This window comes from Suncus etruscus, chromosome 2, assembly GCF_024139225.1.
Source record: "Suncus etruscus isolate mSunEtr1 chromosome 2, mSunEtr1.pri.cur, whole genome shotgun sequence".
NCBI classification, from domain to species: domain Eukaryota; kingdom Metazoa; phylum Chordata; class Mammalia; order Eulipotyphla; family Soricidae; genus Suncus; species Suncus etruscus.
The window spans coordinates 105,287,680-105,305,971 of NC_064849.1; the positions used below are offsets into that span (position 1 = coordinate 105,287,680).

Consider the following 18,292-nt stretch of genomic DNA (forward strand, 5'->3'; position numbering starts at 1 on the left):
ACCTTGATGTTTTTTTAAGGACCTGCATTTTTCTTTTCCCTTCTTTCCTGAAGTCTGTAGTATCGCTTTTTTTGATTTGCTTTTGTTCTGGCAATAGGTCAACTGGCTCTCATGGTCCTTAACATTTAGAGTAAATACTTCCAACAGTTGTTGCTGGAAGAGGTCCAAATCAATTCAAAACGTTTGCATCCAATCTATGTTCAAGGCACTATGTATTTTAAGTAGCGTTCTGTTGGTCAGGCAGACCAACTTTTTTTTTTTTTTTTTTTTGGTTTTTGGGTAAAACTCGGTAGCGCTCAGGGAGTACTCCTGGCTCTACACTCAGAAATCGCTCCTGGCAGGCTCAGGGGACCATATGGGATGCCGGAATTTGAACCACCATCCTTCTGCATGCAAGGCAAACACCCTACACCCATGCTATCTCTCAGGCCCCCAAATTAACTTTTAATTTTTTAAAAATGACTTAAAATAACTGGTGTCTGAAGAACTAATGGAAAATCAGACATGTTTTTGATATCCTAGGACATTTACTACTTACAACATATCATCTTCAGCTCCAGTTAAAAAATATCCTTTATGCTCAAATACTATACTGTCAGATTACATGGGCATGAGGTGATATGATGGTTAAAGGATTCAAATACCAGCTCTCCCACTTGTTATGATATTGGTTAAGTAAAATAATATATTTGTGTCTCAGTCTGATTTTCTTGAGGATTAAATCAATTACTTTTCTGAGGATTAAATGGCTTACAGTTTACAAAATGCTTAGAACTATGCCTGAATCAAGATATGTATTATATATCTTTCATTAAATAATTCTTTAAATATTGAGATTGTTGGAGCCGGAGTGGTGGCTCTAGAGGTAAGGCGTCTGCCTTGCAAGTGCTAGCCTAGGACGAACCGCAGTTGGATCACTCCATGTCCCATATGGTTCCCCCAAACCAGGAGCAATTTCTGAGCACATAGCCAGGAGTAACCCCTGAGTGTCAAACTGGTGTGCCCCCCCCCCCCCAAAAAAAATAAATATTGTGATTGTTTTTCAAATAGAGAAATAAGGTCTTAGGTGTATTTCTAAAGTAACAGTGATGACAGAAAAAGTTTCGTCTGCTTAGTTGGTACTGGTGGTGCCCAGGGCTTCCTCCTGAAAGACTACTTTTAGCAGCCTCAGGGGACCATATGATGTACTAGGGATCAAAGATAGGTTGGTGGTAAGGTAAGCACCTTAGCAAGGTATGCACCCTACCCACCGTACCATCACTCCAGTCCTAATGGCAGATAATTCTATATGTATCTATAACATTTGTTTTTTGACTCTGTGTTGGATACTTAATGGGGAAAACAGGAAGTTAGCACAGTAAACTCAATGTCAATGTGCCCAGAAGATGAGGTGTTCTTTTAGGCAAAGTTTGGAAAGTTTTGTAAATGAATTGAAATGTTCTATTGAGTGTGCCTGTTCAGAAAAGGTGTCTGCTTCAGGATGGCAATAACTGCTCTCTTAGGAGTTGATCATTTATGGTCACATAGTTAGGAGAGGATTTTAGCAGACAATATATTTCAATAATAATTGATTAAAATCATAGTTGGTCTGTCCAGTTCAATTTTGCTTCTTTTATGTTTTATCTTCTGATAGTGGACAGTAAAGTTTTGAGCATTTTGCATTGAAAATTATGCCATTTTTTCTTAAAGATATTTACTCCCAAATTATAAACATTCCAAGCATTACAAACATGGGTTTGCCCCCTGGGTATAGATATAGTGGATAATGTGCCAGAAACTGCCTGTGTAGTAGATCTATCCACTATGTCAGTATCAGGAAGAAAGGGAGATGTGTTGAAAATGAGATAGAATTCACCTATCAGCACCAGACTATATGAAAAAAGGGATTCCCCCTCTTTATTTTGGGTTTGTTATGTATAAAACACCTCTGCATAGAATAATTTTACCTATTACTTAAGAAAAATACACCAGGTTAATTTACAAGATTAATTTTAAGTGTTCTAAATAACATTAATTCTAAATAATGCATGAATACTTATGCCATTGCAGTGCTTTTTACAATAGCTAAATAATATGAATATCTGATGACAGATATAGAAATTGTAAATAAGTTTACATAATGAAATACTGGTAACTTGGCTATAAGATGAAGTCTTACCTTTTGCTTCAAGATGAATGGAGCTGGAGGGTATCAGGTTAATTAAAAATAGTCAGCCGAAGGGCAAATGCCGGATGATCTCATTCAAATATGATGACTAAGAAACAAAGAAAGGAGATGGCCAATACTGAATGAAAGGAAGCCCTTAGACAACAGAAGGGAGGTTACTGAAAGTGGAGTAACAGGATGGGGATGGGACAGGAGGATTAGACTCTAACTACCACATTATAAAATAATAACAAAATATTTAAAAGAAAAACTGGTGACATAAGACAAGTATTTTAGAAATAATGCAAAAAGCACCCAGCAAATTATTTACAAATTATGGTAAAAGATTTGACTAAAGAGGAATTTCATTTGAAAGCTCCATTCTCCTTTCTCATGCTGCTTTACACATATTTCTTCAAAGTTCCTCCTGAGTAAGTAATCAAGTGAACAGAGAAATCAGAGGCTTTGTGAGTTTCAGAGTTCTCAGGGCATAAGGGTGTTATTGTCTTTGACAAAATTGTCAAGGAAATCCTTGTAGTGGATGTTTTGTCTTTTCTGCCCTTTACCCATCTCTTCTCACACCAAATTGTAGTTCTTGTTGTTGACTTTCACACTTATTCTCTTCATTATCACTAGAGAGAAGTTTGCTTGAGAAGCCTGAGTTAAGCAAATAAAGGTTCTTTTCAGTTCCATTTGTAAAGTCATAAAGTTGTGTTTTACTCAGAAATGTCAAAACAATAACAGATAGGGGCCGGAGTGATGGCGCCAGAGGTAAGGCGTCTGCCTTGCAAGCGCTACCCTAGGACGGAGCCCGCCCGGTTCAATCCCAAGCATCCCATATGGTCCCCCAAGCCAGGAGTATCTGAGCGCATAGCCAGGAGTAACCCCTCAGCATCACTGGATGGTATCCCAAAAAAGAAAAAAAAAACAGTAACAGATAATGTGTGTTTCTTCACCACATATAAAATAGATATTTTACTAACAGGATAAAATATCATTAAGGAAAGAGGCCCATTTATACTATTAACCATTTCTTATATGATATCTAATCTATATTTAGAGGTGAGAGAAAATTGAAAAATGATGCTTCGTTAATGAGACCCATGATATAATAAAAATCTAGGAAAATCTTATAAAGGGAAGTCTCATCCAGTATCCAGGCATTATTATTAACCTAAGGACAGGTTGGTGGGAAAAGAGTAGAGCTATGTAGTCTATCCCTCCAGATCTGAACTCTCAGAAGAAAAAAAAATCCTCAGCCCTGGCATTCTTCCAGAGTGTTGTCAGAGATAGATTAAAACCCAACAATTGTAGCATTCCAGGTTATATACCATGAATATATTCCTATATTCAATCAGGGCTCTATTAAAACTTTCATCTTGTATTTAGAACCAGTCTTGCTGTCTGAGTGTCCTACACAAAGTAGGTATTCATTAATGCTTGCTGGCCAGAGTGTGGATTGCTTCTGGTGGTATATGTATGTTCTAAATGCTTTGTTTAGCTTTGGGGAAGAGTGTTTTTCCTTGGAGTTTTCATAATCTGGACATCCTGGAAAAGTCCAGAAAATGTATCTTTCTAGACATACATGCAACTCATTCCAGGTGAACTCAGAACTCATTATAATGCTGGTCTTTGAACAAAATTTCAAGTCTCAATTACATGCCATACAATTCATTAACTAAAAGTTGATTTCCTGCTTCACCTTAAATAAGACCATGGGTTACATCTACACAACAGAATACTCTGCAGCCATTAGGAAAAATGAAGTCATGAAATTTGTCTATACATGGATGAACATGGAAACTATTATGCTGAGTGATATGAGTTAAGAGGGAGAGGGATAAACAAAGAATAATCTCACTCATTGCAGAATATAATAGAAACAAGAGATAGAACAGTAATAATACTCAGAGACAAAGGTCAGGAGGTTCAGTTCAGGGCAGAAAGCTAACCACAAAGAGCTCACCACAAATAGCTAGACTAGAGAAGGATCTGCTAGGACAATGATAAACTGATTGTTTTGGAAAAAAACTTGGCTCTGAAAGAGGAGAAACTATCAGGCAAGGCATCCCTCCACTAACAAGAGTGAAAACCACATAGTCAAAAAGAAAAGAGGGGTGTGGGGAGAGAGTTGAAAGAGTGAGAGAAGCAATTTGCCTGCCCTAGAGCAAGGCTGGGGTGGGGTAGGCGATGGGAGGGAAATGGGAGACATCCATTCCTGGTGACAGGAAGAGTGTACTGGCGAAGGATGGTGTACATTATATAACTTAAATCCAACAATAAACAAAATTTTAATCAGAGTGCTTAAATAAAGCAATTTAAAAAACAAGACCACAGGTATCTACTGTTAGGATTTTTTTTTACAGTTAGTAGTTTAGGATAGTTTGAGAAGTTATAAAGAGAGACTAGATGAAAACATTTTCAGAATATGGAAGTCTGATATCATGATCGATCAGTCTGATTCTAAGTCCTAGAATCATAAAATCTGATAATAGTGAAAAAGATGCTTTGCTTGCATTTTCTTCCAGAAATGCAGAGCCTGCTGCTCTTTTCTCTGAAGTGTAACCTGCTGCTCTAAAGAGAGCCCAGAACTGCTTTAAATTTAAAAAGCCACTGTTTTCTGCTCACTCATGTTTTTTTTAGACAGGATCATGAGAGAAAAGGGGCTCTTGGCAAAGACCCTTTGCCAGAGATTCAACATATGAATTTTACTATAGAGAATAAAAGTTGTCCCATTTATTAAAACTTAATCAAAAACTCTTTGTAGCATACTCTTCCTTTTCTATGATGAGATCAATTTAAATTCTACTTCTGACTAGCAATACCTTTCAATAAATTACTCTGTTTTTTAGTTAACTACCCTCATGGCCTCAAGCATGTCTGAAATTCCAAAGTTAAGTGCCTGGAAAATGGAAGGATTAGACCCCTCTTTTTATATATACCTGTTTCTTTTGCTTTAAAGCCATCTGGGAAGAATTTTGAAGAAGCTTTCACCCTAAGTTCAATGTTAAGGAACTATTAAAAAGTTGAGTTTCAAGCAATAGATATTTGGTTGATAAGTTTATACCATCTAATATACCTGTTACCTTTAGATTCATCAAACGTCTTTGAAGTCTCAAGCTTAGAGCTGAGTGAAATCTTGTTTTCCCCACTCTGGAGATCTATAGAAATGACTTGGATGTTTCTATTCCCTACACTTTTCTTCATCTCCACCTTACAGTGGTTACAAAATTTATTTGACTTACTGCTCTCTTTACAGAAAAAATATCATTCAAAAATCCCCTTGGAAATCTACCTTCTTTAAACTTGCATAAAGCAGAACCCCTAGTGCTACTACCACAGTACTGTCTTATTATTGTTGGTATTGGAAGAAGAGGTGTCATTCACTTTGCAATTGTTCATATTTTTCTCTCTTCGTGGTCTGCCTTAATCATCTCTTCAATATAAAATTTATATTTTTCAATTTTCTGTTAATTGCTAATTCTTCACTGTTCACTAAGTATTCTGTATATATGAATGTCTCCATCATACCTGCAGCATAACATCTTTGTGCTGTGGCTATTTACATCTTTTTCTATATTTCTCTCTCCCTTATGATCTAAAAAATTAAGTGCTAGATCTAACTTTATAGGCATGAAAATGAGCACTGGAGAAGTTTAATAAGTTGACCAGGGCCACATAGTTTGAAGAGTTATGAGCTCTAAACTGCTTACTTTTCCCCCAATATAATGTGTCCTGTAATTTTCTATAGGTTAATATTTTCTTCTTTTTTAAATTTTATTTGATTCATTCTATATATACATGCACAGCTATTAGCAGTTATTAAATTATTGTCTAGTTGTTTTCTAGCATTATAGTTTTACACAAATCAAAATGCAGTATTTTAGGAATTGGATAGGTATTTTTGTTTATTTGTTTGTATTTAGGTCACTGGGATTATTCCTGATTTGGATTATGTCCAAATTCACTTCTGATGATTCACAAAAATAATTTTCAGTGCTGGTATCGAACTAGGATAGCTCTGTGAAAGACAAGTACCTTAACCTCAGTATTTTCACAACAACTACAAAAACGTTCTATACCAACTTATAATTATTGTATATAGAAATTACACTCACAAACCACCTCCCAAGGAAACTTTTTTAAATTCAGAAGCTCACTAGCTTCTCAGGTGCATCTCTTCTAGCTTCTCACTAATTTTCACCTTCATTATCCCTGTAGCTAAGTTTCAGCTTCTGAAGTCCTAACTGTCCTCTTATTTTTAGCAAATGATATATTTTAGGACTTGATTTAAAATAATTTAGTTCAATGATTCTCAACTGTATCATATATAAAATTCACATGGCATTTTGTAACATTTTCCTGAGCCTTATCCTTGGGCTTCTGATTTACTAGATCAGAGTGGGGCCCATTTATTCATTTTTCTGTCAAATGGCATGGTTGCAGCTGGTTCGAAGACTACCCTTTGAGACTCATTTAGCCATTAGGCTATGTGATAGGAAAATGTCTTCAATACACTGGACTTTTACTCTTGTTTTCTTTTGATGAAAGGGTACTCAGAGAAGGGAATTCTCTTCTCAAGTCATACTGACAGACACACACACACACATACACACCCCTTTCTTACTTACTCTGTTTCAGGATCTGACTATAACAGTTAGCCTAACTCACTATGCAACTTTGCTCTCTTCAATTCTATTGCCTTTATTTCTTCCTATATTCCTATTCAAACTGCTCATTTTCTTCCCTTAAGTCATACTCAGGATACATATATATATATACATATATATATACATACATACACACATATATATGTATATATATAGTTCCTTTGGCTAGGAATAAAATGGTTTATTTAAGAATACATGAAAATACTTATCTGGCAGGGGAGATACCACAAAGTTGGTTTCCCCAGGGCGAGGCTCACCCATTGCACTCTGGGTGTGCTGACCCTGAAATTTCCCCAAATGTGGGAAACTCGACTGCATACTTTGTGGTAGTGGGGGACTGTGCTCACACTCTCCCCTGGAAAAAAATACATGTCAAATTTATTGGCCAGAGAGATAGTACAGGGGGTTGGGTCCTTGTCTTTCAGATTCAACTAGTTAGTAACTGTACATTTGGTAAATGACTAAAGACAATAAATTAAGAAACCAAGTTATTTTTTTTTGTTTGCTTAAATTGTGATGGAAGGAAGAAACTGATGACTTATTAAAAAGGACTTGTATGTTTCTATGTCCTAATAAGAAAGAAGTGTTCTCTCTAGTTTATTGAATCAGCACCATGGGCTCATTGATTGGAATTTGTTTCTTGCTGAGACACTGCAGTATGTATTGGCAAGCTAGGCTAAGACTCTCCAGCTGTGCAGGAAACATTTGTAGGTGGGAGAAGGCAGGAGTGTATTTAGAAAAGGTTCACAGTGAACTATTTGCGTTCTATGGATTGGTCTCCTTAAGAACTTTGCTGCATAAGGATGCTTTGTCTCTTCTTTAGCTTATCACTTAAACTTTTCATTTGCACTCAGATCACATTACTCTGGATTATTTATAATATCATAATCTTACCCAACAAGTGATTTACACAGAAATCACTCATTCCTCCATTTGTTCTTACTTATTCCTAGCCATGCTTTTACTGTTAATTCTCTTTAATTCAATCTTCAATACTAAGAAAATATTTTTGCTTTGTTATTTTCTACAAATTGATTATATTAATTTAGTTCTTCCAACTTCATCTTTATAAAATAGTAGAGGATGATATAGAAGTCAAGCAAACACATACACATCATTCTCACTTTTATAGTATTTTTAACTACCTGGCAAAAAAAACCCTAATAAAATAGTGCCTCTTTTCCAATGTACACTGAACATTTCTGGAGTCTAAAGGCTGTATCTATTATTTTTCCTAGCCCCTAATAACATTGTAATTTTTTTATTTTGGGGGGGCACACCCAGTGACGCTCAGGGATCACTCCTGGCTATGCGCTCAGAAATCGCTCCTGGCTTGTGGGACCATATGGGAAGCCGGTGGGTTGAAACAAGGTTCGTCTTAGGTTAGCCTGTACAAAACAAACACCCTACCATCTTCGCCACTGCTCCAGTCCAACATTATAATTTTAATACAGAGCTTTGAAGTTAATCAGTATCGGTTGAATGTTAGCCATAAACAAAATAATATAAAACTTTTTTTTTTTTGGTTTTTGGGCCACACCCTGTGACGCTCAGGGGTTACTCCTGGCTATGCGCTCAGAAGTTGCTCCTGGCTTCTTGGGGGACCATATGGGACGCCGGGGGATCGAACCGCGGTCCGTCCTAGGCTAGCGCAAGCAAGGCAGGCACCTTACCTCCAGCGCCCGGCCCATAATATAAAACTTTTAACCTTCAAAATTTTTACTTGTTTTAATTAAAATGATGACTTTTATTAAGTTTAATGGATTGAGAATATCTAATGCTTCCTTTTTTCTTTTTTTTTCTTTCTCTGCATATTTCATAAAATATTCAGTTATTATTATTTAATAGTTGTTTTTTAACTATTTGTAGAAGGTAGAGTCCAAACTATAAATTTGCTGAAAGTGCTCTTTTATCTAATGATATCCTCTAGAATGCTTGGTAATCTAGGATTCATTTCTTTAATTTATATTACTCTTTTAGTGTTCATTTTCTTTGAAAAATTTTATGTACGTACACTAATATTTTTCATGATAAAGCACAGTAATCAAACTGCAATGATTGATTGCACTTTACGTTGTTCCCTAAAGTGCCGGAGTGATTCTGAATTTCAAGACCAGTAGAAAGTTCTCATAAGGGAAGAATTTTTTTAATTACTTTATTTAAACACTGTAGTTACAGAATTATTCATAATACAGTTGGTATTTTTCTCACAGATAGAGCATAGTTCATGTTGAATTTCAATAATGTAATATACATCACCCATCACCATTTCCCACCACCAATGTCTACAGTTTCCTTCTCTCTCTCCTCCCTGCCTGCCTCTGGGGCAGACATTTCTCTCTCTCTCTCTCTCTCTCTCTCTCTCTCTCTCTCTCTCTCTCTCTCTCTCTCTCTCTCTCCCTCTCTCTCTCTTTCTATCTTTCTTTCTCTCTCCCTCCCTCTCTCCTCTCTCTCCCTCTCTCTCTCTTTCTCTCTCTCCCTCTCCCTCCCTCTCTCCTATAATTTTATTTCCTTTCACACCCAATTCTTGTCCAGAGTGATAATTTCCAACTATCATTGTTATAATGGTCCCTTATCTACCCTAACTGCACTCCCCCACTATCTGTGGCAATGGACTATCTTTCCATGGACTGTTCCTCCTTGTCTCTGTCTCTATTGTGTTTGGATATTATTACCATACTATCTTTTTTTTTTTCATCCTAAAATTAAATGTGATCATTCTATGTCTGTCCTTCAGATTCATTTCAGTCAGCATACTATCATAGGATACTAAGATGAAGTACTTTTAGTATATTTTCTTTCAGAAAAATTATTTTCTTTGATTAATAAATCATTTGCAATTGAAAACTTATGTTTAAATTAAGCCTTCACCAGCAAATTTAGACTGATGTAAATTTAGCTTTAATATATGGTGAATTTGGACATTTGATTTAACTTCCTTGTTATCTCAGTTTCCAATTTTGCTAAACAAAGATTATATTTATCTAGAGTTGGTCAGTGGAATTAAAATCAATAAAGATCATAAATTACACCAGCAAAAAATATTGTGACATCGATGATGAATTTTCTACAAATCAAATGGTAGTTTATAATAATACCATATTCCAGATGTTATTTCTCAAGACAGTGAGTCCTGTTTTCTCCTTACTTTTTCTTCCCTAAAGCTGCCAAAATGACATTTCAAGTAAGAGGCCATTTGCCTTCTGGTATGGAAAGACCCTACTGAGAGACTCATTCCATCTTCTAGCCTGGAGGCATAATTCTAAGTAAAGATTACTGCCGATATGACTTAAAAATTTTCCAAGTGAAGCAAGTTAAGCTAATACTGTTGCTGATACTTTCCCTTGCTCTGAAATTTTTCTGTCATATCGTGAAATTTTTCTGTCAATATTTACCTTAAAACTTTTTCTGGCTTCCTTCCTTCCTTCCTTCCTTCCTTCCTTTCTTCCTTCCTTCCTTCCTTCCTTCCTTCCTTCCTTCCTTCCTTCCTTCCTTCCTTCCTTCCTTCCTTCCTTCCTTCCTTCCTTCTCTTCTTCTTTCTTTCTTTCTTTCTTTCTTTCTTCTTTCTTTCTTTCTTTCTTTCTTTCTTTCTTTCTTTCTTTCTTTCTTTCTTTCTTTCTTTCTTTCTTTCTTTCTTTCTTTCTTTCTTTCTTTCTTTCTTTCTTTCTTTCTTTCTTTCTTTCTTTCTTTCTTCTTTCTTTCTTTCTTTTCTTCTTCTTTCTTTCTTTCTTTCTTTCTTTCTTTCTTTCTTTCTTTCTTTCTTTCTTTCTTTCTTTCTTTCTTTCTTTCTTTCTTTCTTTCTTTCTTTCTTTCTTTCTTTCTTTCTTTCTTTCTTTCTTCTTCTTTCTTTCTTTCTTTCTTTCTTTCTTTCTTTCTTTCTTTCTTTCTTTCTTTCTTTCTTTCTTTCTTTCTCTCTCTTTCTTTCTTTCTTTCTTTCTTTCTCTCTCCCTCCATCCCTCCCTCCTTCCCTCCTCCCTCCCTCCTTCCCTCCTTCCCTCCTCCCTCCCTCCCTGTCTCCTTCCTTCCTTTCCTCCTTCCTTCCTTCCTTCCTTCCTTCCTTCCTTCCTTCCTTCCTTCCTTCCTTCCTTCCTTCCTTCCTTCCTTCCTTCCTTCCTTCCTTCCTTTCCTTTCCTTTCTTTTTTTACCACAAAGGAAAGTGAAACAAACTGTTCAACTCTTTATTTTTAATACAAAAATCTCATAAACTTTTTTATTTCTGACTCCCTCTGTCCATAACATGTATACCCACTCTATTGGTTGTGCCTGCATGCTGGCTTTTGCCTTCTTTTCAAGTCTACTTAGCTTAATCTCCTTTGATTTTTCTCATGCAAAGTATCCTCAAGATTGACTATGGACTCTTATCTATAAATGACATTGCTATCATATTTATTAAAACACAGCATTCCCCTTTACAAATTAATTTTATAAATTAGCAAATTATTTATCTGTGATTTGAATGCCTATAAATATAATTCTAAAGTCCAGTCTTCTATCTACTACTGTGTACAATGTGCTCTAGTGTGGAGTATTTGAGAGGGAACACAGAGATAATGGTGAAAGACATTTTTGATGGCCCCCAAAATTTAATTAAGATTTTTCTATTTGGGGCTAGAGTGACATGTAGGGCACTTTCCTTGCATGCAGCTGATCCAGATTTGCTATCCAGTATTCCATATGGTCCCCAAGCCTGCCAGGAGTGATTCTTGAGTGCAGAACTGGGAGTACTCTTGAGCACTGCTGGGTGTGTGCCCCCAAGAACAAACAAAAAAGATTTCTCTATTTTTGATCTCAATATTGTAATACCTTATTCAACATTTTACCTATTTTAGTTTCTTAATATTTTGAACTTGCCATAATTTCAGTGTATTGGTATTATGAATTTTTAATGCTTATAACAATATTGAATAACGATTATTTTTTTTATTTTTTAAAATATAAAGTCCTCTGTGTACTATTTATCTTCTTAACATAGTTTTTGGAGTAGACAAAATGTGAGTTGTTATCATTACTTTCTCCATATAAACCTTACTCATTTGTCCTTATCATCTTCATCACCAGCCTAGTTAGTAATACTCACCATATATCAACCAATATTTTCTTGAACTTTTTAAAAGCAATTCTCAAAATAACTCTGTAAGGTAAGTTACATTGTTATCCCCAAGGATATATAGATTAAAATGCTTGCCTATCTGATTACAACATGATAGAGTTTGAGTCTATCCAACACCAAATTCCATATAATTAATTACACCAAATTTCTTGCAGAAGAATCTGTTTCTTCCTGATTCCTTCTTCATTCTTCATAGGCTACTTCTTACCTCCTACTCTACCCATCATCTGCCTGCCCAGTCTTCTTTTTCTTTCCCTTTCTTTCTCAGTTTTTTTTTTTTTCATTTTAGTCCTATCCTTACTTTCAAGCGCCTGATACTCATTTTCATGGACTACTTTTTTTTTTAATTTTTTGGTCACACCTGGCAGTGCTCAGGGGTTACTCTTGGCTCTGCACTCAGAAATAGCTCCTCGCAGACACAGGGGAACCATATGGGACACTGAGGATCGAACCCAGGTTTGTCCTGGGTTCAGGCACATGCCAGGTAAATGCCTTACAGCTGTTCTACCTCATCGACCCCCCTATTTTTTCTTTAGTTTTGAACCTCTCAAATATCTTTTTAAAAAATATTCTGATAAAGGACTATCTTACTTTTTATTGTCTTTTTAGAATTATAAAGTAATTATTACTTATGGTTAGTAAATTATTAATAATTTACAAATAAATTATAAGTTATAACTCTGGAATTAAAAATGTTCTTTAATTTTGGTGTAGAAATATAAATAAATGGCTCTAACATTCTGAAATCCACAATTTCAAATGGGACATTTTTTAAAATATACACATTTTGTATACCGATTTTATATGTTTTGATAAACTATGAAGTTTATTTCATGTTTCCTCTTCTATCGGTCTTCTATAAACACTGGGCATATTTTTGGCAGTACAAAAAATTAATTCCCATAAAGAAGCATAGGGAAGACTCATTCTTTCCTTCTTTCATTTATTCTTTTCTATAGAAAGTTACTTGGAGATTATTTTGCATTGATATGAATTATCATTGAAGTTTCGTTTGGATAGCTGGGCTTAGACATTTTGTTTTTCTCTTCAAATCTAGAAGTTATCATCATTTGTCTTCATAAATAAGACTTAAAATAGAACACAGCCATAAAAATAAACATCTGAGAACAGTTTTGGATATGCCCAGCTGAATAAACTGCTCTTCTATTTCACTTTGAACTTCCACCTCATTTTACCACCCTCCCCCCCCTTTTTTTTTTCTAAAGAATACAAAAATGGAAAGAAAGAAACCAGATACAATAGATTGTAAAGAACAATAGAGCAAAAAAATTTTTATAAGAGATTTTCACATGGAAAAGCAAAATTGGAATAGTGTTTATAGCAGATAAGTGGATGAAGAAATATGAACTGAACTTCTTAATTCTCTAATTGTGTGGGTACTTTTTAATTCCTGAGATGGTCGCTAAGATCCAACATTTATTCGCGAACATAGTAAACCTGGAATAGTTTGCATAGACTCCTGCGGCTTCTACTTGATTCCTTCCAGAAGGATGAAGTTTGTGCTGCATAGCCTAAACTTTCTGAAATAAGATTTCCACATGAATTAGATTTTGACTACCAATAGAAGAATCTTTCTAATAGTACCAAAATATACATGTTTTGAATGTAACCCTGATATATAATTAGAGCTCTCATGTCAGTCCTGTTATACATCAAGTCCATCTGAGCATATACTTGCATTTGTGACATAAGGGATGGTCTTCACGAGCATACACCACTCTGCTGTGCATGGAGCTGAAGATGCAAAATTGCAAGATCAGGAGACCCATCTTTCTCATACAAAGCTGTTCTAAAAAATGTCACAGACTTAATATGGACTCTAATATCCTTGTTTTTCTAAAATGAAGTTTTCATGACTGTTTTGTTCCTTACAAGTAAAGCACAGATCTCTGCATTTTGCCTTTGATAAACTGTGAAGGAATGATATTATTACTTTGGTGTGGATGAAGTGGGTTATGATAACATTATAGGCTTCAAACTTATAAATATCCTCTCTCAAAAGCAATGTAGATAACATTTATCCAATTGTCTTTTTTTTCTGTTTTGTTTTGGGGCCATACTTGGCAGTGCTTGAGACTCACTCCTGGCTCTGTGCTCAGTGATCACACCCAGTGGTGTTTGGGAAACCATATGTGATTTCTGGAACTGGATGCATGCAAGACAAACACCTTAAACCTGTACTATTTCTCTGACTCTTGCACTACATCTTTTAATCCACAATTTAAAAATCACACACACATTTTATAAACCATGACTTAACCATCAAACATGCATATGTCATAGCCCAGATAATAAAGGGACCCATAAAAAGATTGCCATTTTTCTGCTGTTTCATTGGAAAAAAACTATGAAAGAGAAAGTGAAGGTTTTAATTTTGAAGTGAGCCTAGCAATTGAAACCAATAAATTGTCCTTGGGAGGAAAAAATGGAAGTCTCATTTGGGACATTACAAATGACAGTGCCAGATGTTGTCATAATATTTCTGACATCCATAGAGAATTAAATACAGACCCATTAAGTTCATTGAATAAGAAGGAATTGCCATGGATGTAAATACCAATGCTTATGCTCTAACATACTGAAATGAGGCAGAATATCTGGAATCAGAAATATATCCAAAAGCGGCTTATAGTGCCTGTAGATCATTACTTTGTGGATTATCTGTAAAAAAAAAAAAAAAAAAAAATTTTTTTTTTTCAGATTCTTGGGGTCACACCCAGTTGTGCTCAGGGGGTTACTCTTGACTCTGTGCTCAGAAATCACTCCTGGCAGACTCAGGGGACCATATGGGATGCCAGGATTTGAACTGGGGTCCACCCTGTGTTGGCTGTGTGCAAGGCAAACACCTTAGTGCTGTGCTATCACTCCAGCCCTATCTGTAGAAATTTTAATCCCAAGCTTGCTTTCTTCTTTCTTCCCTTTCCTTGCCCTATTCTTCTATAGTGGTTTTTACTAGGGAAATACAAGTTTATTTGAATACACCTTTCATGAATATTTATAAGATGCGTATAGAGCACAATTTGAGTATGATGCAAAGAAGTATATGCCGCAGGCTTGGTTTAAAAGCATTTATTTGACTGTGTAAATTGAGGCAGTTAGAATAATGAAGTAAACCTGGGCCTCAGAGGCATAGAGGCTTTTATCCATAGTTCCACTGAAGTATGGCCTAGAATCCTAATATCACTTTCTAGTCTCAGTTTCCTCTTTGTAAAATCTAGGTTCTAATACCATGTTATACTATTTTCTTGAGAATGAAACTATTTCTAGATCACTGATGGTAGCTGTCTTCCAGAACAGATATACTTTCTACAAAGACAGAATATGGCAAGTCCAGTCAGAGAGTTTCTCCAACTCTCATGAAGGCCAAAGGTGTTGGTGGGAGACCTGTGGTCCAAGTGATGGCCTTTAGGGCAGGTGGGACATGTGTGTGGGCCTTTATCTACCAGTTGGAGGGAAAGGGCTCACCAGGCAGCAGGTATAGATCATACCAAAGCATAGATATATGTGCTATTCTCGATGCTATCAAAAAAGTTTTGTGAGGAACACGAGAAACAGTCAATAGAGTCATGATCTGAACGAGAGGCATGGGAGGGCGTCTCTAAAATTCAATGGTGAGTCTGGTATAGCAGCGTAAGTTAGGACAAAGGAGCAATGATGAAAGTCTCAAGCACTAGAGCTGTGGTGGTGAGGGAGCAGTCATATTGGACATCAAAGCCATCAGTGCTAACACTATACTATATGGAGTTATGTTGCCTAAACTGCAATCAAAATAAAAATTATTTAAAAAAATAATTTAGCAAGCTTTAGATGTGAGTAAATGTGGAGACTTGAAATAGCAAGTCAGCCAGGGGGTGATGGGAGAGAAACAACTGCAGGAGAGAAAGACAAATAACTAGCTCTTTCCTCTGCTCTCTCTCATGGCCTATATCCTGTTCAGGCAAGACTGGCTTTTCTTGCACACTGCTTCTGCACACTGATTATGAGAAAGCAAACACACACACACACACACACACACACACACAGAAACACACAATTAATCATGGCTGAGTTTAAGGCATGACTGAGTTTAAAAATGTTCCAACATCAATTCTTTCACTAGTGTCCATATTTTAAAAGAATACTTTTTAGGTACCCCAGATAAAATGTCCTGAGAGAGAGAGAAGAGAGAAAGAAAGAGAGAGAGAGAAAGGAGAGAGAGCCAAAGAGAGAGAAAGAGAAACTTACAAAGAGGCAATGTGATAGACACATTTATGCACATTCAAATTTGAGATAAGGGAATCAGCACTCTGCTGCATGGGTAATGGTTTTGAGAGTTGAATGTGAATTTGGCACACAATGGGCTTGAATGCAGATAAGCATACAAGTATTTAAAGGGTGGAGGCATGGAAGAATGTAAGAAATAGTCTAGATCACCACAAATAAAGTAATGGAATGTGTAACAGGAAATCAGAATCTATGTCAGGAAAGTCATATTATTGTGTAGAAACTCCATTATTTGGCACATTTAAGGTAAAATTAAAACATGTTTTCAAAGGGTTATTGCCTGCCACTCCACCCCATGAGGAATTGGGCGTTTTCTAGTTGCAGTGATTCTGTGGGCAGAAAACAGGTTTTGCTGCCTAGTGTGTCAGTGGAGGTGGGAGGATAGAGGAGTTTCTGTTAAATGAAAGCTGATGCTGAGAATAAGGCTTTCCTCTCTTTAGCACAGAAGAAATTTGGTGTATCATATGACCAAGAAAATTGCTCTTTTAATGGTAGACTTAAAATTTGGGGCAATTTTTAAAATATTTGTAAAAACTACTACTAAATATTTAAGCATGTTCAGCCTTTTATTAAGATGAGAGGATAACAGAAACCTGTGTTTGTAGAGAAATAAATACTTAAAACCTATTTTGCATACTTGTACAGAAAGATAGGATGCATCATTTTAGATGTATGCTATAATTCTTTAGAATACTAGTGGCATCTGATAATTAATGATATTTTGGAAGAATATATAACATAAACAGAAGGCTCATGCATTATCTGTTTTTTTGTTAAGGGATTTAATAATAGAAATAAGTTTAGTAACAGGAATAAATAGTAATAGAAAAAAATAACTTTAGGATCTGTTACTTACTACATGTAAATTTAGAGCAAAAGAAACATGTAGGGCCTGGAGAGATAGCACAGTGGTGTTTGCCTGGCAAGCAGCCGATCTAGGACCTAAGGTGGTTGGTTCGAATCCCGGTGTCCCATATGGTCCCCCGTGCCTGCCAGGAGCTATTTCTGAGCAGACAGCCAGGAGTAACCCCTGAGCACCGCCGGGTGTGGCCCAAAAACCAAAAAAAAAAAAAAAAAAGAAACATTTATAAAAGCACTGCTTTCTTTGTGTGTATATGTGTATATACATACACATATGTGTCCACTATCAGTTCCACACGTATTTTTTTTCTTATCTTAGGTTTGAATTATTTCTTCCAGCTTTCATTTGCCAAGACAGACTGTGATAACATTAGTAAGTTGCAGCCAGGCTGGATTAGTGTTCTTTATCTTGCCCTCAATGCAGTCATGCTACAACCTCACCATGGTCTTCTGCTAAGGTAGGTCAAACTATGTGAAGTTAACTAAAATGGCTTTACTTATGCATCAGCGAGTTCATTAAGAGTTTAATACTATGTTCTTGGAGGGAAGAAATTGAACCTTAAAGTTTTATGGGAATAGTCTTTGCAGCAGAGAACATATGTCCTAATAAATACTAAAAAAAGTTTGAGAAAATATAAGTACAATATAATTCATTCTGCTACAATTGTCTAGACTCTGTAAACTTCAGAACTGTTTTAGGAATTCGAAAGAACATGAACTAAGAATGAACCTTACTCTTTCTAAGTGACATAACATTTTTCTTACTGTTGAAACAATGAACATCCTTTACTCTGATCAGTTGCAACTTGTTGGATGATCGTTTTCAGGGGGAAAGTGTGGTAAACTCCTCCATAAGTTTTTGCCTCTTAATTCTTTCACTAGGGAGTGTTGTTCGAGAAGTAATGCTCAAATTCCTAATATTCAGAAACAGACACTTGTTATTCAAGACTAATAAGCAAGACAGTCTCCTTATGCCCTGGCTATCTAAAACTCCTCCTGTAGTATTAAGAATAAAGGACCAGAGTGATAGCACAGTCATAGTGCGTTTGCCTTCCATAAGGCGGACCTGGGACAGACCTGGGTTAGAACCCAGGATCCCATATGGTCCCCGAGTCTTCCAGGAGTGATTTCTGACCACAGAGCCAGGAATAACACCTAAGCACCACAAGATGTGACCTAGAAACAAAAAATAAACAAAAACAACAAATAAAAGAATGGAAT

The 18,292-nt window shown here is 36.0% G+C and overlaps 1 protein-coding gene and 1 non-coding gene across 2 annotated transcripts in view; both read left to right on the plus strand.

Annotated features, from left to right (window-relative positions):
* The window catches only part of GHR (growth hormone receptor), a 287,963-nt gene that overhangs the window by 36,129 nt on the left and 233,542 nt on the right, over nucleotides 1–18,292 (plus strand). The gene's annotated exons all lie outside the window — the stretch shown is intronic.
* Nucleotides 7,018–7,174, plus strand: LOC126002837 (U1 spliceosomal RNA). The gene has a single exon (XR_007493458.1). It is a non-coding gene; the product is annotated as a U1 spliceosomal RNA (small nuclear RNA).